Here is a 20,554-nt window from a genome sequence, read left to right as displayed (position 1 = left end):
GATGTGCTGGGTTAAGAGCTCTCCTCATTTCAGTGAAGAGGCTTTTTCAGCCGGTCTCAGCATCTTTTCAGCAGGTGTTTCTGGGCATCTAAAGCACAGAGGCTTGGAAGATTCTGTGAAGAAAACAGCATGGAATACAGGGAGTATTTAGGTTTGTGATTTTGGGTTTTGTGTTTAGGAGTGGTAAGGTGCTTTTGTAATTTTTAGTTTTGCTCTGGTTGTTTTTTTGGTTGGATTTCTTTTGGTGGAATTCTTGGTTTTTTTTGGTTTTCATTTTGGGGTTTTTAGTTGGTTTTTGTGGGGGTTTTGGATTTTTTGATGTTTTCTGTGTTTTTTTTGTTTCTGTGGGGAGTCCTGTGTCACGGCTGTCAGCACACATTTGTGCCCGAGCTGCTCTGCCGTGCCGCATAGCCTGGTGCAATAGGAGAGGGCCCAGGGATTTGTAATGTGCAGTGTGGGGTGTAGTTGGACTCTAGATGGGATTTGTAGATGGACACAGGATATCTGGAGCTCTTCAGTTATCATTGAACCGTCTGACTGTTGTCCTAACTTTTTTTTCAGATGCACCTCCTCAGATGACTGCAGTAGTTGTGTAGGTTCCTTCTTCTGAAAGGGAATAGGGTGCAAGAATTCATCTTCCAGAGAATTTTTGCAAGTCCTGGCTTGTATTGTATCTGCCTATGGTGGCTTATGTTCTATGTACCTATACATCTGTCTTCTATTGGATTTTGGGTAGATAATTTATCAGTCCAGAGAGGAGACAAGTCCTAGCTGTCGGATAGCCACTCGTTGACCCTTCCTGTCGTCTCACAGGTCCCCGAGGCTGCTGATTTCCCCAGGATCTGCCATTTTACCTCAAGGAGCGGCAGCCAGAAGATGTGTCACAGCACGTTCTTCAGCATCTCGAGTAAGGGCCGCAGTGAGCATTTAAGTGGAAAGATTGTGTGAGCGTGTGTGAGAGCACGTGGCTGTGTCTGTCTGTGTCTGCTCGTCTCTGCGTGTGTGAGTGCATGCTGACTGGATTTAACCTTGTGTGTGTGACTTTTGCTTTCCAGGTTTTGCGACTCCTTGTTAAATTTAGAATAAAAAATCCCCAGCCGGGTTGTATTGCATGAACTGACATGATATGTACCGATTTTGGCTTAAAACCCAGAAAACCAGACGAAGATGAGCAGGAAAAAACCAGAAAAAAACCACATGATGGACAAGAAAAAAACCCAGAAAAAGCCCAGGATGGGCAAGAAAGCAACGAGAAAAAAACCCCAGAAAATAATCCCAGATGGACAAGAAAAAAACGTAGAAAAACCCCAGAAAATCACCCAAGATGGGCAAGGAAAAAACCCAGAAAAACCCCCCAAAAAAAAACTCTGAGATGGGCAAGAAAAAAACCAGAAAAAAGTCTGAAGATGGGCAAGAAAAAACCCAGAAAAAACCCCCAAGATGGACAAGAAATAACCCAGAAAAAAATTCGAAGAAGGGCAAGAAAAGACCCAGAAAACACCCAGAAAAAAATCGCAACCCAAGTATAAATATAGAAATGTTTGTCAAGTATATGCAAATATATAAAGAAATGTTAAATTATTTGAAATATAAAATAACATAAATATAACATTTATACAGTATTACTTGTGTTATGGATCATATTGATTTTTATTTATTTCCTATAATACACTACAATATTTATATCAATTTTACATCTATCATATCTATCATTTGTTATATGTTATACCAGATTGATATACTCTAGGTTTTTTTAAGTAGTTTAAAATAAAGGGGATTTTTTTTTTTTATTTGGCAAAAGCAGGTGTTTTAGTATAAACATTATAAATACAAATAATATAAAGGTAGAAATCTAAGAATAGAAATAGATCATAAATAGCTGAAGGTTAATATAAAAATTAAAAATGTAAGGAAAAATAAGTTGTAGCAGTAGATATGGTACATAATTAGGAAAATAATTTATCTCTTATTTGAATAGGATACATGTTATACATAATGATTAATATAATACTTAAGTATAAACTGCAAATATAAATGTGAATATAGTCATGAGCGCTATAAATATAAAAATATTTCAATGTAGTTTAAAAGAATAGAGCTTTTTTGTATTTATTTAGTTAGGATGGGATTTGTATTTTAAATAGTGAAAGCATGATAGAAATGTAATTTTAGACATAGAAATATGCAATCAATGTGGAAAGATATTTATAAAAGCACAAAATATAAGTAAATATAAATAATAGAAATAGAATAATGTTATATAAATTACATGCTACATCAATGTCCACTATAGCTATGCATGTGAATATAAATACGAAAAATGGAAATAAAAAATTTATTTAAACATGGCTTTAAAGCAAGGGGCCTTGTTTGATTCTGGTGGGGTAAGAGGCAGGTTTTTGGCATTTATTTCAGAGCAGTTTTTGGCGGGGGTCGCCCCTGTTCTTTTTTGCCACCTTGCCTGCCCGCAGCCCCGAGGCGCGCTGCGCCCCCGGCTGGGGCGGGCGGCAGTGCTGCCGCCTTGTGGGCAGAGCGCGGTACTGCAGCCCTGCGCCGAGAGGCCGCCACCTTGGGAGTGGCGCGTCGCGGATGTCGCGGACTTTTGGTTGACCTTCTCAACAGGGCGGCGAAAAGGGCGGGGAAGTGGAGGACCGGGGTGGGTGTCAGTGGACTGCCTGCATGGAATACCGACCCCGGCGCGGCCCCGGTGGTATTTTCTGTGACGTTTCAAGTGTACCCGACACATGCTGTGGTCTCAGCGGCGCCGCGGGCGGGCGTATTTCGGCGGGTTTGTGACAGGCATGTGGGGAAACGCCTCGCTGTGCCGGGGTCCTCTGACAGCCGCTTTCCCGCCCTGAGGGAGCCGAGCCGGGCCGAATAGTTCCGAAGAGCCGAGTGTGGGCGAAAACAGCCGAGTTTCCCCGAAGAGCCGAGTGTGACCGAAAATAGCCGAGTTTCACCGAAGAGCCGAGTGTGGCCGAACACAGCCGACTTGAGACGAAGAGCCGAGTGTAGCCGAACACAGCCGACTTGAGACGAAGAGCCGATGATAGCCGAGTGTAACCGATAGCCGACTGTAGCCGACATTGGCCGCATTTAGACAAAGAGCCGAATATGACCGACTTTAGCCCAACCGGGCCGAGTTCAGCCGAAGAGCCGGAAAAGCCGAATTTAGACGAAAAGCCGAACCGAAACGATTTTAGACCTAAGCCGAACCAAGCCTAATTTAGCCGAGTTTATTTAAACAGAACCGAACGACGCCGCAGCACTCTGCCTGCAGAGCGCCGGTGCAGACGGCAGGGGGCGGTGTATAAAGCGAGTATAAAATATCAACTGTATATAAGAAGGAATAAAAAGCTCTGTGTCATGTGCAGCAGTAGAAAATTTCAGGCTCCCAGGGAATAAATAGTTTTCTTTCAATCATTATAGTTTTGGGGTTTTTTTTACTCCCAGGTAGCCTGAAAGTTACTACTGCTGCTTTTTGATTCTAAAGCTAGGAAGGAAAACCAAGATTACAAATACAAGAAAAAGAAAGGGAAAGGGAAGGGGAAAAAAAGGAAAGGAAAGGAAAGAAAGCAGGAGAGCAGAAGGGAAGGGAAGGGAAAGGGGTGAAAAACAGCGTTAAAAAAAGAAAAAGAGTTGGAGGGGAAAAGAGAGGGCATTCGGGAGGAGCGGTCCTGCCTCAGGTCCTTCCCCGCCCTGGGGCGAAGGACCCGTTTGATGCCCGGGAGGGACTGCAGCTCCCGGTGGCGGGGGACGGAGCCGTGGCTGTCAGCCCGAGACTCCAACTCCCGGCAGGCCCTGCTGCCGGCGCGGCGTGTGACGCAACGGCTATCGCGGCACATGAGTGGCTACCAGCCCGAGACTCCAACTCCCGGCAGGCCCTGCTGCCGGCGCGACGTGTGCCGCAACGGCCGACGCTGCCCGGCATTTTTCTCTAAATCGGCAGTAAATACAGCTGAGTAAAATTAGCTTGGTTTTCTTCCTTCTTTTTTAACTGAATTGTTTTTATTAAAAATACTATTTGAATATGTAGAAAAAGTGGGGATGTCCTGTAATATATCCTAGCTTTTCTTGTTTATAGGGTGCTCAGAAAACATGCGTCCCTTAGAGTCCCTCAGAAAGGTTCTCAGTGCGATCTCTACCAAGGTATGTATTTACTAATAAGTGATCCCTTTAGATATTTGCCTGTGTACCTTTTCCTGTAATTCAGAGCTTGCGTTCTGTGGGTTTTATGATAAACCTGTAAAATATGTAAGAATGCTTTTGCAAGTCTGAATCGTTGAAGGCAGCAGTAAGTGGATTTAGAGCCTGTTCTTGACCAGACAACGGGAAAAAGTGTGACTTTGATGCTGAACTTGTTTTTTTCATTTTTCATTTGACTTGTCTGGAATGATTTAGGAATAGAGAGAGCTAGAAAAAGAGAGAAATAGAATTGATTATTGAGCACTCCTCAAATGCTCACCACGATTCAGTGTAGAGCCGAAGTGAAGGGTGATGGAACAGAGCTCTGTGCTTTAGAAGGAAATAAATTTAAACCTGACCTCCGCACAGAGTCTCACTAACTTCTTTTGTTTTAAAATACAAAATATTATTAGGAAGTGTTGGAAGTTAGTGTTTTGGGAAAGAAACGGCAGTTCCACAGAACATTCCATTTAACAGAGGCTCTGGGAACGATTCATGTTGTAACTGCTGTCACTGCAATCAGTTGGTGGTTCAGCCTTGAAATGTGCACTTGCCCTTCTATAAAGCACTGTTTTGTTTGCCTTTCAGTGCTATGAGTCTTGATAAATTGGAGAAGAGCCCAAGAGAAATTTTTCATCCCTTGATATAAAAGGTAGGAAGTGACTTTTTTTGGTTTGGTTCTTTTTCTTTATTATTTCCTGGAAATAAAAGTAATTAAGTATAGGTACTACTGGTTTGTTTCTTCCAGTAGCAGATGATAACAATAGCAGTAGTAATAGTAAAAATAATAATAGAAATAATAATAATAGCAATGTAATACTACCTAAACTGTCTTTATCCATTGAACTGGCCATTTCAAATCAAAACTTCTAAACACAAATCAAACCATCATCCTCGTAGAATCTTTCACAGCAGTGGGCTATAGATCCTGGTTTTGTTGACAGGATTTATTGGTTCTGGAATAGCAAGAGGGAAGTACAAGCCTAACTACTTCTAGCTCACAGACCCATCCAGTGAATACTGCTTTGTGTTTTGGTGGGCTTGTGATGACTTTGAAATCAATTGCTCATTCCAGTAAAAAAAATTAATGTTTTTTTGAACCTGACAGCAGAAATAACTTTAGGCACCAACTTAATAATAACAGATCACCAATTTAAGTTCATAATTTTATGCTGTACTATCAAAGTTTAAAGGTAAATTTTTACTTATTAGGAGATGGTATAAAGTGTATGTTCCAATGTGTTGGATGTATGCAAAGGTACATACGTACCCGAAAGTCCTTAGAGGAAACAAATTTTTACGTCTGCTGTTTGATTGTTTATCATACAATATTTGGTTTTATTTCCCAGGGATCGGTGAATTTTAACTTTGGAGTCCTCTGTGCTAAGGATGCTCAGCCTACAGATGATGAAATGTTCAGTAATGGTGAGTTTTTCACCTTCTCTTTAATTGCTATGCTGATCTGAATAAGAAAAAAACAAAAGCAAGAGAAAAAAAAAGGATGGTTTATTATTTTTTACGCTGTTATGTTTGTTTCCTCAGTATTTGCTGCAGCTCTGCGAACCCAAGCTTTGGGTTCCTTCTGTCCCACTGGGAGTTGCCCAGTTTGGTTGCATCTGGTGAAATTCACCCTGAGACCCTTACAGAACTAGCTCAAACTGCGTGAGAGCCATTTGCAGTTCTCTCCAGACACCTGGAGAATGGGTGATGTTTCTGAGGGTCTGGCAAGTATACTTGTATCAAAACTCAGTCTGTGAAATTTCTGGGGAAAACCCTTCTGTGTCCTGAAGGGTTCAAACTCTGGTGAGGATCCAGTTATCAGGTGCTCACCTGGATGGTTCCAGCTCTTAAAGTGAACACTTGTACTCTTACCCTGTAGTTTACATCTATTGTATTTTTGTTATTTTGCAAGATTTTACGGCTTTGCAAAATATTGTGCATTTCACTCTTTGGAACCTCTCAGATCGTTCTTTGGTGCAGCACCACCTCATGGGACACTTGGCTGCCGTCCTGAAGGGGTTGGTCGCTAGAATTGTAAATCCTGGAGAGTTTGTAAGTCTTCTGTCCCCAGGGAGGTACCATGCTTTGTTTACTTTTGTTCTGTTTGTAAGGCGCTGCTTCTCATTGGAAGTATGAATTTCAAACTACCCTGTTCTTATTTTAACTGTTTTCCTGGTTCTCTCCCTACGGCAGGGAAAGACTCTCGTATCCTTGTCGTCGGGCTCGGTGCTGTCCAAGAAGATGCAGAGACTAAAAAAATCATAAGAAGCAAAATATGACTGCAGGGAAAACAAGCTGGAGAGAACAAAAGGTGATATTGTTATCCTTACCCTGTATTAGAAACATCCGCTGTGCTTTGATGCTGGCAGCTGCCAGGGGCTTGTTAGCTCTTTGTAGGCAGGTGTAGGTGTTCACTTGTAGGTTTTTTCTCTGGACAAGTCAATTCAAACTTTGCTAAGCTTATATTTGCAAATTACTCTCTAGCACAGTCCAGCATGACATTTTTGAATGTTGTAAAAATACCATGTTACTTGGAAATTGCTAATGATGAGAAGCTTTAGGGAAAAATAAGATGTCAGGGTTGGGAGATGTGAGAAGAATTTTGAGGGGATGTTAGACTGAAATAAAGCACACTTGAAGCTGGACTGGCACGCTGGCAGATCCCCTATTAAACAGTAGTGCTGAGATTAGCCTGGGGGTTGCCCATTGTTTCTGTAGAAATAAATGTTTTCTGGTCTTCAGAGGTAAGCTGCTTTGAAAAGCTGGAAGGCACAGCATAGTGACAATCCGTGTGCTTCGCATTAAAAATAGATTTCAGAAGGGTCCTAGGCTTTTGTCTTTTCCTAGAAGTCGATGTAATCCTATTGAGGAGTTTTTAATTCTGTGCTGCCATGTCATCGATCAGGGCCCTGTCGTACTAATCATCATACAGATGCAAAACAAAAAATCAGACCCTGTCCCGACCACTTAGAGCCCAGAACACGATTTCCTCAGGCTGCCATTTGTGTGCCATCGGTACTCACCGTGGAAGCGAGCTGGGGATTGTTGCACCCGTTGGGAACAAACCGCTTCTCGTCACACAGAAATGGAATTGGGACGACGCCTCAGCCAGCCTCTCTCTCCTGAATCTGCAGCAGAGCAGTTCCAGTCCATGCGGGCAATCCAGTTCCTGACGATCTGAGCGCACGGAGCAGCGCTCAGCTGCTGTGGGGGGCTCAGGGAAGGCAGAGTGTGCATTGTCATCTTCCTGAACCTACAGACGCGAATCAAAGTGAGAAGCCACAGGGTGGAAATCAGTCGCATATATGCTAAATAAAACTTGCAGGTTTTTTTTAAGAATTGTTTTTGCTTGTTGTTTGTTGTGCTTCTGTGCTTAGAAAACCTCCCTTTACAATCAGTTCAATTCATCAATTGAACCTTTGTTTGCAGACTCTCACTGAGCAGAATTTGTTGCAGACTCAGTGCACGCTGTGCTGGCCTCCCGGGAGTGTGAGGAGCTCATGTGTGCTACTTTTTGCTTTAGGACGCTCTGAGGTATTTATTCCTTTTGGGATACATGATGAGAATTCCCAAGAGAGGTAGTTATAAGGTATGACATCGGGAAAAAGCCTGTGTGGTTGGAATGTTGTTGCTGTCAAAAGTTAATTTTTTCTTAGCCAGTAGTTAGCTTTTTGCTTTATTTTTGTGGTATCAATATTTTATTGTTTAAAAAATTCCTTCAAAATAACTTCAGTGGTCGCCCACCAGTACCTTGTTCAGATTTGCCTATTTGCTTGTAGCTGAAATGTTCACATCTTGTTTATCATTCTATTTAAGAAACTGCTGCCCAGCCAACTAATAACTGAATATCCATCTGTCTAGGACACGGGGAGAGGATTTAGGTAATGTCTCTATTTCCAGAAAAAAGTTCCAGTGTAGTTTCTAAATAGAGGAGAAGGGGGTGAAGACTCGGGGCTCTGATGCCGTTGGGGCACCCCAAGGTCCCCAGGAGAGGGGGCCCCACTGCGGTGCAGGAGCAGGTGTGTTCTCATGTAATATTGAACAAATTATAAATATAAATATGAAAATTATAAACATGAAAATATTTTTAAAATACTTAAATAAAGCGGGTTTTCTTTATTGGTCAATAGGCAGTGTTTTGATTGTAAAAATTATAAATGCAAATAATATAAAGGTAGAAATCTAAGTTTAGAAATATATAATAAATACATACAGATAAATATAAAAATTTAAAATATCAGAAAAAATTAGTTGTAGCAGTAGATATTATACATAATTTAAATAATAATTTAAATCTATTTTAAAATTTTATATATATAATATATCATTATTAATGTAATACATCCAAAGAAACGATAAATTAAAATATGAATGTATAATTATACAAAGTATAAATAAAAAATATTTCAGTATCCTTTAAAAGAAGGGTTTTTTTATTTATTTGGTTAGAGACGGGGTTTTTATTTGGAATAATGGAAGTATTATAGAAGTATAAAATTAAATATAGAAATATACAGTCAATATAGAAAGATATTTGTAAAAACACGAGCGAACGACGCCTCCTTCGGCCGAACCAAGGCGAGACCGGCGGAACCTGACGGCCTCGAGCGAACCGAGGCCAGGCTTGCGAGGCTGCCTGAACGGAGCCGAGCTCAGCCGAACCGAGCCCGCTGCTCTCGTGCGCGCTAATTAGCGCGAGTGCGGTCACTGCCCAATGAGCTCCTGTGCCACGCCGCGCTCCCGATCGTGTCCGTGCGATGGCCGGGCCGCCCGCGGGACGCGGCAGCAGGAGAGCCCCGAGCCGGGCGAGTTTAACGTGAGGCGGCGCCGCTTGCCCGCCGTCAGGGAGCCGAGCCGAGGCGAGCTCAGCCGAACGCGGAGAGAGCGGCTCCGAGTTGGGCCGAAGCGAGCCGAGCCGCGCCGAGGGCAGAGAGCGGCTCCGAGTTCGGCCGAAGAGAGCCGAGGCGCGCCGAGCGCACTGATCGGCTCCGAGTTCGGCCGAGGCGAGCCGAGCCGCGCCGGGCGCACTGATCGGCTCCGAGTTCGGCCGAAGCGAGCCGAGCCGCGCCGGGCGCAGAGAGCGGCTCCGAGTTCGGCCGAAGCGAGCCGAGCCGCGCCGGGCGCACAGAGAGGCTCCGAGTTCGGCCGAAGCGAGCCGAGGCGCGCCGAGCGCAGAGAGCGGCTCCGAGTTCGGCCGAAGCGAGCCGAGCCGCGCCGGGCGCAGAGAGCGGCTCCGAGTTCGGCCGAAGCGAGCCGAGCCGCGCCGGGCGCACAGAGAGGCTCCGAGTTCGGCCGAAGCGAGCCGAGGCGCGCCGAGCGCAGAGAGCGGCTCCGAGTTCGGCCGAAGCGAGCCGAGCCGCGCCGGGCGCAGAGAGCGGCTCCGAGTTCGACCGAAGCGAGCCGAGCCGCGCCGGGCGCACAGAGAGGCTCCGAGTTCGACCGAAGCGAGCCGAGCCGCGCCGAGCGCAGAGAGCGGCTCCGAGTTCGGCCGAAGCGAGCCGAGGCGAGCCGGGCGCAGAGAGCGGCTCCGAGTTCGGCCGAAGCGAGGCGATCCGTGCCGAAGGGTCGAGTCCAGCCGAATGCAGATGACAATGGCCGAGTTTAGCCGATTAGAGCCGAGTTTAGCCGAGCAGCTGTGAGCCTTGCACGCTTGAGGTGAGCGTGCATCGTTGCCGGCCTGGGATTGAGTGAAATGCACTAAGGAAACCAGCTCTGGGGAGGGAGGCAGGGAAATCCTCTCTTAACGTTTACCAATTCGTCCGTCAAACTCATCACGGCAGGACAGAGTGAAGACTGAAAGTGTAAGAAGATGTGGAGGGAAACAGAGAATCTGGCAGGAGCATCGAACGCACAAGTGCACGAATTTTGCTTTTTGCTTGGATGTAAACTCAGAAGTTGTAAGGAATTTGGGAAGGAGAAGGGACATTTCAGAAGGAGAAGAAGTTGTTGTTGGAGTCCTGGCAAAAGCTTTAAAAAAAAAAAAAAGTGGTTTCTTTTTTCTTCACTATTATATTCTTTGGTGGTATATGGTGTGCTGTTTTATTTCTTGGTGTTATTAGCTCTGTGTAAATTGTTTATTGAGTCAAGCTAACTTTGCATGGGTTGTTTTGTATTTGAGGTAGGATCAATTTCAAGAGGTTTCTTTCACAGACTTCTGATAGGTATTACTGGGATTTTGGTTTTGTTTACTGTATGCATAAACATAGAGATTTGGTAGGGCCAGCTGGGCTGCTGGAGTTTTGGGTGTGAATTTATTAGATGGCTTTTGGTAAACACAGAATAATTATGTAAGGTAACAGCAAATTACCCAATTACCCAATTGATCTAGCTATGTAACCTTACCACAAAGTTTTATATCTTGCCAGTTTTCTGTTCTTCTGCTCCAAGTAGTTGTTGCAAAAAAAGAAAGCACTGTTACTTTTCTGAAAAGTTTTCTTCTATAACAAGCCCTTTACAGCCCTTGAATGTGAGTCAGAGGAGCCAAACAGCTGCAGCTGTTCTGAGGGCTTGGTGGGATTCGCCCCCTCCCTTTTCCTGGGTGCCATGGGAACGAGAGGCGGGCACAATCAGGGGTATATTAACCCCAGCCGTGGCTGAGGGGCTTCATTCCCTCTCTGGGATGTGCTGGGTTAAGAGCTCTCCTCATTTCAGTGAAGAGGCTTTTTCAGCCGGTCTCAGCATCTTTTCAGCAGGTGTTTCTGGGCATCTAAAGCACAGAGGCTTGGAAGATTCTGTGAAGAAAACAGCATGGAATACAGGGAGTATTTAGGTTTGTGATTTTGGGTTTTGTGTTTAGGAGTGGTAAGGTGCTTTTGTAATTTTTAGTTTTGCTCTGGTTGTTTTTTTGGTTGGATTTCTTTTGGTGGAATTCTTGGTTTTTTTTGGTTTTCATTTTGGGGTTTTTAGTTGGTTTTTGTGGGGGTTTTGGATTTTTTGATGTTTTCTGTGTTTTTTTTGTTTCTGTGGGGAGTTAGGTGTTTTGGGATTTATTGTTTGTGTGGGTTTTGTTTGTTTGGTTTTTTTTCTTTGTTTGTTTTTGGGATTGGTTTTGTTGGGTTTTTTTTGTTTTGTTTTTTTTTTAATTGAGGAGTGCAACTCCCTGAAATTCCAAGCTGTGTCAAGCACAACATTTTATTCAGCAGATTGATCATGTCACAAGAGGGATCTGCCCAAGGTCCAAGATGATGTTTGAGATTGAGGCTTCAGGTGAGTTGAGGATTGTGATTGGGAGAGGGAGGGTGAGCAGTTAGGAGTTCTTGGGAGGGAGTTTGCAGGCAGCAGGGTGAGAAAGGGTCTTTATTTGTTTATTTGAGGCCTCCCCCACACAACGCTTCTCAGAAGCCTAGCAGAGGCATTCCCATGTCTTACAGCACACAAGGTCATCCACTGCACTCAGGGGAATGCCATTTAACTTTGCCTTTCTCTAACCCAGGTGCCACTCCTAATGAAGGCCTTGGAATCATGATGAAGCTGGAGCCTGAAGGAGCCAGGCACACTCAGGAGAGGGCAAGTAGCTGCCTTGGTGGGATTTGGCCCACATAACTCTGGACTCATACTTTGGTTTTGGTTTTCTTTATTGTAGCTCACCGAGAGGCTCACAGGCCATCACGAGGCCCTCCGAGGCAGACTCATTTCAGGTGCAACGTGGATTCCCATCACCGATCATCCAAAAGATAAGTCGAGGGCCTTGGCCTGGAGATGAGAGAATAGTGGGTTGGGAGTTCTTGGGGCAGATTTGAAAATTGGCAGCCGGAAAAGCAATCTTCTCCAAGGGCCTCTTAGGACAGCTAAAGGGAGAGGCTCTCCTTTTGATGGCAGCTTTCAGGCGGGCAGTGCAGAACAGCTCCGGTCTGTGTTGTGTTGTCCAGTGTTCTGTGTTCCCTAGTGTGTCTTTGGGGTCCCTTTTGCCTTCTCCCCTCGAGACCCTCACCACAAGCATGATGTGTCGTGTTTCATGTCCCCCCTGTTTGCCACGTTCTGTGTCACGGGTGTGTGTACACATTTGTGCCGGAGCTGTTCTGCCCTGCCGCATGGCCTGCTGCAGTAGGAGAAACCGTGGGGCGTTGGAATTTGTAATGCTGGCTGTACTTGGGCTCTAGATGCTATTCCTAGATTGACATAAGGTGTTTGCAGCTTGTGAGTTATCCTGGTGGTGTTTGGCATATGTTGTAACTTTCTTTCAGGTGCAGACGCATTCCATGTGTGGCAGGGGGTCAGAGTTAGGAGGTGTCGGGCCTTCTTAGGAGTGCGGTGAGTAGCTGAGTGGTGGGGTTTTGGCCGATGCGGTGCCAAGATCAGGGACTGATGTTTGGTTCTCTTTAATACAGCTGTCTGAGAGACACCAGCCTGGTGCCAGCAGGACCTTCCCAGCTGACGAGGTGGCCTTTCTTTGCACCTGACAGGGACCAGCATCCCCAGATGTCTGAGAGATAAGTAGAGGGCTGTGACCCACAGAGGGGATGAAAGCAGGGTGCTGGTTTGGGAATTCCTGGGAGGGGGTTTTGAGTCCAATTTTGGAGGGGGGGGTGTGGTGTGTTCATGAAGTGGCCCCTTAGGCCCCATAAAAGCCAAGTCTCACTTTTGATTGCAGTGCTGAGGTGTGCAGCAGGGCAGAGCAGTCCCGGTGTGTCTCGTGTCACTTGTCTATTGTGCATTATGTGTTGTTTGCGTATGCCATATCTTTCACTTAGGGGGGCCTGTGAGAAACCCTGGCATCATTGTTAGCCTCTGTGATCTCTGCACTCCTTGGCCTGGCGCCCAGGCCACAGAACTTTTGACTAGGGAGCTCAGACAAGCATCAGACTCTCTTCTCTCTTTGGAAGCATCCAGTCAGACGTCTTTTCAGGTCTTGTTCTGAGCTGTATGGACAGCTGTGCCCCACCTGGATCCATTATGGTGGATTAGGACTTGTAATATTACGAGGTTAGGTAGAGGATTTTGACTGTAGGATTCCTAGGCATCAGTCTTTGCTGTTCTTGGAATAAATCATTCAGTAATCATCTTCTTCCTCCAGGGTTCTCTGAGCCTCATCAGCTCACCATCGGTCTCAGCTCACTCATCTCCTTTTGCATTCTCTCAGTCCTTGCAGCCGTTTTCCTTGCCAAGAGATTTCTGTTCCTGTTGTGTCCCCGTTGTCTGTCCTATCCTGTGTCATGGCTCTCAGCACACATTTGTGCCGGAGCTGCTCTGCCCTGCTGCACAGCCTGGTGCGATAGGAGAAGTCCCAGGGACTTGGAGTTTGTAATGTGGGGTGTAGTTGGACTCTAGATGGGATTTGTAGATGGGCACATCATATCTGGAGCTCATCAGTTATCCTGCCACAGTGTGACTCTTGTCCTAACTTTTTTTTCAGGTTCAGATGGATTAAATGTGTGCCAGAGGGCCCCATGCCAGGTGTGGGGATTCTCCTGAGTAGGTGAGGCCCCATTTGCCTCTGCAGCAGACTCTGTTACACCTCTCAACTGACTCTGTTACACTGCTGTTCTTTGTCTTTCTTTTAGGAAGTAAATCTGGATGCCAGCAGTCAACGTGAGCAGTGGAGAGAATTGGTTGTTATTGCTCAGCTCTCAAGCACAACAATTTCGCAGCAGATTCATCGTGTCACAAGAGGGATCTGCCCAGTGTCAAGGATGATGTTTGAGATTGAGGCTTCAGGTGAGTTGAGGATGGTTACTGGGAGAGGGAGGGTGAGCAGGCATCCAGTTAGGAGTTCTTGAGAGGGGGTTTGCAGGCAGCAGGGTGAGAAAGGGTCTTTATTTATTTGAGAGCCCCTCCCAAGGTGTCTCAGAAGCCTAGCAGAGGCATTCCCATGGCTTACAGCATACAAGGTGATCCACTGCACTCAGAGCCACTTAACTTTGTCTTTCTGTAACCCAGGTGCCACTGCTAATAAAGGCCACAGCCTTGGAATCAGGATGAAGCTGGAGCCTGAAGGAGCCAGGCACACTCAGGAGAGGGCAAGTAGCTGACTTGCAGGGATTTGGCCCACATAACTCTGGACTCACTCTTTGATTTTGGTTTTCTTGATTGCAGCTGACCGAGAGGCTCACAGGCCATCACAGAGCCCTCCAAGGCAGACTCATTTCAGGTGCAGCGTGGATTCCCCTCACCGATCATCCAAAAGATAAGTCGGGGGCCACAGCCTGGAGATGGTGGAGTAGCAGGTTGGGAGTTTTTGGGACAGATTCAAAAATGAGCAGAGAGGAAAGCAATCTTCTCCAAAGGCCTTTTAGGACAGCTAAAGGGAGAGGCTCTACTTTTGATGGCAGCTTTCAGGCGGGCAGTGCAGAACAGCTCCGGTCTGTATCCTGTTGTCCGGTGTGCTGTGTTCCCTAGTGTGTCTTTGGGGTCCCTTTTGCCTTTTCCCCTCGAGACCCTCACCACAAGCATGATGTGTCGTGTTTCATGTCCCCCTGTTTGTCACTTTCTGTGTCACGGGTGTGTGCACAGATTTGTGCCAGAGCTGTTCTTCCCTGCCGCATGGCCTGCTGCAATAAGACGAACCATAGGGAGGGGGAATTTGTAATGTTGGCTGTACTTGGGCTCTAGATGCTATTCCTAGATTGACATAAGGTGTTTGCAGCTTGTGAGTAACCCTGGTGGTGTTTGACATATGTTCTAACTTTCTTTCAGGTGCAGATGCATTCCACGTGTGGCAGAGGGTCAGGGTTAGGAGGTGCCGGGCCTTCTTAGGAGCGCGGTGAGTAGCAGAGCGGTGGGGTTTTGGCCAATGCGGTGCCAAGATCAGGGACTGATGTTTGGTTCTCTTTAATCTAGCTGTCTGAGAGACACCAGCCCGGTGCCAGCAGGACCTTCCCAGCTGACGAGGTGGCCTTTCTTTGCACCTGACAGGGACCAGCATCCCCAGATGTCTGAGAGATAAGTAGAGGGCTGCGACCCACAGTGGGGATGGAGGCATGGTGCTTGTTTGGGAATTCCTGGGAGGGGTTTTTGAGTCCAGTTTGGAGCGGGGGGTGTTCATTAAACGGCTTGTTAGGCCCCATGAAAGCCATGTCTCACTTTTGATCACAGTGCTGAGGTGTGCAGGGCAGAGCAGTCCCCGTGTGCATCGTGTCACTTGTCTGTTGTGCATTGTGTGTTGTTTGTGTATCTCCTGTCTTCTACCTTAGGCCTTTGAGGGCCCTGTCAGTACCCCTGACATCATTGTTAGCGTCTGTAATCTCTGCATTCCCTGGTCTGGCACCCGGGCCACAGAGCTTTTGACTCGCGAGCTCAGACAGGCATCAGACTCTCTTCTCTCTTTGGAAGCATCCAGTCAGATGTCTTTTCAGGTCTTGTTTTGAGCTGTATGGACAGCTGTGCCCCACCTGGATCCATTATGGTGGATTAGGACTTGTAATATTACGAGGTTAGGTAGAGGATTCTGACTGTAGGATTCCTAGGCATCCGTCTTTGCTGTTCTTGGAATTAATCATTCAGTTATCATCTTCTTCCTTCAGAGTTCTCTGAGCCTCATCAGCTCACCATCGGTCTCAGCTCGGTCATCTCCTTTTGCATTCTCTCAGTCCTTGCAGCCATTTTCCTTGCCAAGAAATTTCTGTCTGTGTCTTGTGCCTATTGTTTGTCACGTCCTGTCCTGTGTCACGGGTGTCTGCACACTTTTGGGATGGGGCTGCTCTGCCGTGCTGCACAGCCTGGTGCGATAGGAGAAGTCTTGGAGACTTGGAGTTTGTAATGTGGGGTGTAGTTGGACTCTAGATGGGATTTGTAGATGGACACAGGACATCTGGAGCTCATCAGTTATCCTGCCACAGTGTGACTCTTGTCCTAACTTTTTTTTCAGATTCAGATGGATTAAATGTGTGCCAGAGGGCCCCATCCCGGGTGAGGGGATTGCCCCGAGCAGGTGAGGCCCCATTTGTCTCTGCAGCAGAAGTGTGTATGGTGAGTGTGTTACAGCTCTGTTCTTTGTCTTTCTTTTCAGGAAGTCAATCTGGATGCCAGCAGTCAAGGTGAGCAGTGGAGAGAATTGGCTGTTATTGCTCAGCTCTCAAGCACAACAATTTTTCAGCAGATTCATCGTGTCACAAGAGGGATTTGCCCAGTGTCAAGGATGATGTTTGAGATTGAGGCTTCAGGTGAGTTGAGGATGGTGCCTGGGAGAGGGAGGGTGATCAGGTATCCAGTTTAGGATTTCTTGGGAGCGGGTTTGCAAGCAGCAGGGTGAGAAAGGGTGTTTATTTGAGGGCCCCCCCACACAAAGCTGTTCAGAAGCCTAGCAGAGGCATTCCCATGGCTTACAGCATACAAGGTGATCCACTGCACTCAGAGGAATGCCATTTAACTTTGTCTTTCTGTAACCCAGGTGCCACTCCTAATGAAGGCCACAGCCTTGGAATCAGGATGAAGCTGGAGCCTGAAGGAGCCAGGCACACTCAGGAGAGGGCAAGTAGCTGCCTTGGTGGGATTTGGCCCACATAACTCTGGACTCATACTTTGGTTTTGGTTTTCTTGATTGCAGCTGACCGAGAGGCTCACAGGCCATCACAGAGCCCTCCAAGGCAGACTCATTTCAGGTGCAACGTGGATTCCCCTCACCGATCATCTAAAAGATAAGTCGGGGGCCGCGGTCTGGAGATGAGACGATGGGAGAGTATCAGGTTGGCAGTTCTTTGGCCAGATTTAAAAATTGGCAGTGGGGAAAGCAATCTTCTCCAAAGGCCTCTTAGGACAGCTAAAGGGAGAGGCTCTACTTTTGATGGCAGCTTTCAGGCGGGCAGTGCAGAACAGCTCCGGTCTGTATCCTGTTGTCCGGTGTTCTGTGTTCCCTAGTGTGTCTTTGGGGTCCCTTTTGCCTTCTCCCCTCGAGACCCTCACCACAAGCATGATGTGTCGTGTTTCATGTCCCCCTGTTTGTCACATTCTGTGTCACGGGTGTGTGCACAGATTTGTGCCAGAGCTGTTCTTCCCTGCCGCATGGCCTGCTGCAATAAGACGAACCATAGGGAGGGGGAATTTGTAATGTTGGCTGTACTTGGGCTCTAGATGCTATTCCTAGATTGACATAAGGTGTTTGCAGCTTGTGAGTAACCCTGGTGGTGTTTGACATATGTTCTAACTTTCTTTCAGGTGCAGATGCATTCCACGTGTGGCAGAGGGTCAGGGTTAGGAGGTGCCGGGCCTTCTTAGGAGCGCGGTGAGTAGCAGAGCGGTGGGGTTTTGGCCAATGCGGTGCCAAGATCAGGTACTGATGTTTGGTTCTCTTTACTCTAGCTGTCTGAGAGACACCAGCCCGGTGCCAGCAGGACCTTCCCGTTTGACAAGGTGAGCTTGCTTTGCACCCGAGACCCGCATCCCCAGCTGTATGAGAGATAAGTAGAGGGCTACGACCCACAGTGGGGATGAAGTCATGGTGCTGTTTCGGGAAATACTGGGTGGAGTTTTTGATTCAGCTTTGGAGGTGGGGGATGTTCATGAGGTGGCCCCTTAGGCCTCATAAAAGCAAAGTCTCACTTTTGATCACAGTGTTGAGGTGTGCAGGGCAGAGCAGTCCCGGTGTGTCTCGTGTCACTTGTCTGTTGTGCATTATGTGTTGTTTGTGTATCCCATGTCTTTTACCTTTGGAGGGCCCTGTCAGTACCCCTGGCATCATTGTTAGCATCTCTGATCTCTGCATTCCCTGGCCTGGCACCCAGGCCATATATGAGTTTCTGATACCTGTCTGAGCTCCCCAGTCAAAAGTTACCTCTTTGGAAGCATCCAGTCAGATTTCTTGTCAGGTCTAGTTCTGAGCTGTATGGACAGCTATGCCCCACCTGGATCCATTGTGGTGGATTAGGACTTGTAATAATATGAGGTTAGGTACAGCATTCTGACAGTAGGATTCCTAGGCATCCATCTTTGCTGTTCTTGGAATTAATCATTCAGTTATCATCTTCGTCCCCCAGGGTTTTCTGAGCCTCATCAGCTCACCATCGGTCTCAGCTCACTCATCTCCTTTTGCATTCTCTCAGTCCTTGCAGCCATTTTCCTTGCCAAGAGATTTCTTTTCCTGTTGTGTCCCCTGTTGTTGTCTGTCCTGTCTGTCCTGTGTCACGGGTGTCTGCACACATTTGGGATGGGGCTGCTCTGCCGTGCTGCACAGCCTGGTGCGATAGGAGAAGTCTTGGAGACTTGGAATGTGTAATGTGGGGTGTAGTTGGACACTAGATGGGATCTGTGGATGGGCACAGGGCATCTGGAGCTCATCAGTTATCCTACAAGAGTGTGACTCTTGTCCTAACTTTTTTTTCAGATTCAGATGGATTAAATGTGTGCCAGAGGGCCCCATCCCGGGTGAGGGGATTGCCCCGAGCAGGTGAGGCCCCATTTGTCTCTGCAGCAGAAGTGTGTATGGTGAGTGTGTTACAGCTCTGTTCTTTGTCTTTCTTTTCAGGAAGTCAATCTGGATGCCAGCAGTCAAGGTGAGCAGTGGAGAGAATTGGCTGTTATTGCTCAGCTCTCAAGCACAACAATTTTTCAGCAGATTCATCGTGTCACAAGAGGGATTTGCCCAGTGTCAAGGATGATGTTTGAGATTGAGGCTTCAGGTGAGTTGAGGATGGTGCCTGGGAGAGGGAGGGTGATCAGGTATCCAGTTTAGGATTTCTTGGGAGCGGGTTTGCAAGCAGCAGGGTGAGAAAGGGTGTTTATTTGAGGGCCCCCCCACACAAAGCTGTTCAGAAGCCTAGCAGAGGCATTCCCATGGCTTACAGCATACAAGGTGATCCACTGCACTCAGAGGAATGCCATTTAACTTTGTCTTTCTGTAACCCAGGTGCCACTCCTAATGAAGGCCACAGCCTTGGAATCAGGATGAAGCTGGAGCCTGAAGGAGCCAGGCACACTCAGGAGAGGGCAAGTAGCTGCCTTGGTGGGATTTGGCCCACATAACTCTGGACTCATACTTTGGTTTTGGTTTTCTTGATTGCAGCTGACCGAGAGGCTCACAGGCCATCACAGAGCCCTCCAAGGCAGACTCATTTCAGGTGCAGCGTGGATTCCCCTCACCGATCATCTAAAAGATAAGTCGGGGGCCGCGGTCTGGAGATGAGACGATGGGAGAGTATCAGGTTGGCAGTTCTTTGGCCAGATTTAAAAATTGGCAGTGGGGAAAGCAATCTTCTCCAAAGGCCTCTTAGGACAGCTAAAGGGAGAGGCTCTACTTTTGATGGCAGCTTTCAGGCGGGCAATGCAGAACAGCTCCGGTCTGTGTCGTGTTGTCCGGTGTGCCGTGCTCCCTGGTGTGTCTTTGGGGTCCCTTTTGCCTTCTCCCCTCGAGACCCTCACCACAAGCATGATGTGTCGTGTTTCATGTCCCCCCTGTTTGTCACTTTCTGTGTCACGGGTGTGTGCACACATTTTTTGCCGGAGCTGTTCTGCCCTGCCGCATGGCCTGCTGCAATAGGACGAGCCTTGGGGAGTTGAAATTTGTAATGTGGGCTGTACTTGGGCTCTAGATGTTGTTCCTAGATTGACATATGGTGTTTGCAGCTTGTGAGTTATCCTGGTGATGTTTGACATGTGTTTTAACTTTCTTTCAGGTGCAGACGCATTCCACGTGTGGCAGAGGGTCAGGGTCAGGAGGTGCCGGGCCTTCTTAGGAGCGCGGTGAGTAGCAGAGTGGTGGGGTTTTGGCCGATGCGGTGCCAAGTTCAGGCACTGATGTTTGGTTCTCTTTAATCTAGCTGTCTGAGAGACACCAGCCCGGTGCCAGCAGGACCTTCCCATCTGATGAGGTGGCCTTTCTTTGCACCTGACACAGACTGGCATCCCCAGATGTCTGAGAGATAAGTAGAGGGCCGTGACCCACAGAGGGGCTGAAAGCACGGTGCTGGTTTGGGGATTACAGGGAGGGGGTTTTGAGTCCAGTTTGGAGGTGGGGGGGTGTTAATGAAGTGGCCCCTTAGGCCCCATAGAAGCCAAGTCTCACTTTTGATCACAGTGCTGAGGTGTGCAGCAGGGCAGAGCAGTCCCGGTGTGTCTCGTGTCACTTGTCTGTTGTGAATTGTGTGTTGTTTGTGTATCCCATGTCTTTTACCTTAGGGGTGCCTGTCATTAATCTTGGCATCATTGTTAGCATCTGTGATCTCTGCATTCCCTGGCCTGGCACCCAGGCCACGGAACTTTTGACTGGGGAGCTCAGACAGGCGTCAGACTCTCTTCTGTCTTTGGAAGCATCGCATCTGATGTCTTGTCAGGTCTTGGTCTGGGCTGTATGGACAGCTATGCCCCCACCTGGATCCATTTTGGTGGATTAGGATTTGGCGTAATATGAGGTTAGGTAGAGGATTCTGACCGTAGGATTCCTAGGCATCCATCTTTGCAGTTCTTAGAAGAAATCATTCAGTTATCATCTTCTTCCTTCGGG

The 20,554-nt window shown here is 47.2% G+C and overlaps 2 long non-coding RNA genes across 2 annotated transcripts; both read left to right on the top strand.

Moving 5' to 3' along the window:
• On the top strand, positions 1-2,203 carry LOC131570636 (uncharacterized). Its single transcript, XR_009275900.1, has 4 exons — positions 1-151; positions 562-592; positions 814-907; positions 1,056-2,203. It is a non-coding gene; the product is annotated as an uncharacterized LOC131570636 (long non-coding RNA).
• Positions 2,204-3,955: 1,752 nt separating this feature from the next.
• Positions 3,956-5,611, top strand: LOC131570619 (uncharacterized). The gene is made up of 3 exons (XR_009275897.1): positions 3,956-4,149; positions 4,774-4,837; positions 5,535-5,611. It is a non-coding gene; the product is annotated as an uncharacterized LOC131570619 (long non-coding RNA).
• The last annotated feature ends 14,943 nt before the right edge of the window (positions 5,612-20,554 follow it).

This window comes from Ammospiza caudacuta, chromosome 36 (assembly GCF_027887145.1).
Source record: "Ammospiza caudacuta isolate bAmmCau1 chromosome 36, bAmmCau1.pri, whole genome shotgun sequence".
NCBI classification, from domain to species: domain Eukaryota; kingdom Metazoa; phylum Chordata; class Aves; order Passeriformes; family Passerellidae; genus Ammospiza; species Ammospiza caudacuta.
This window is presented reverse-complemented; position numbering and strand designations above follow the sequence as displayed.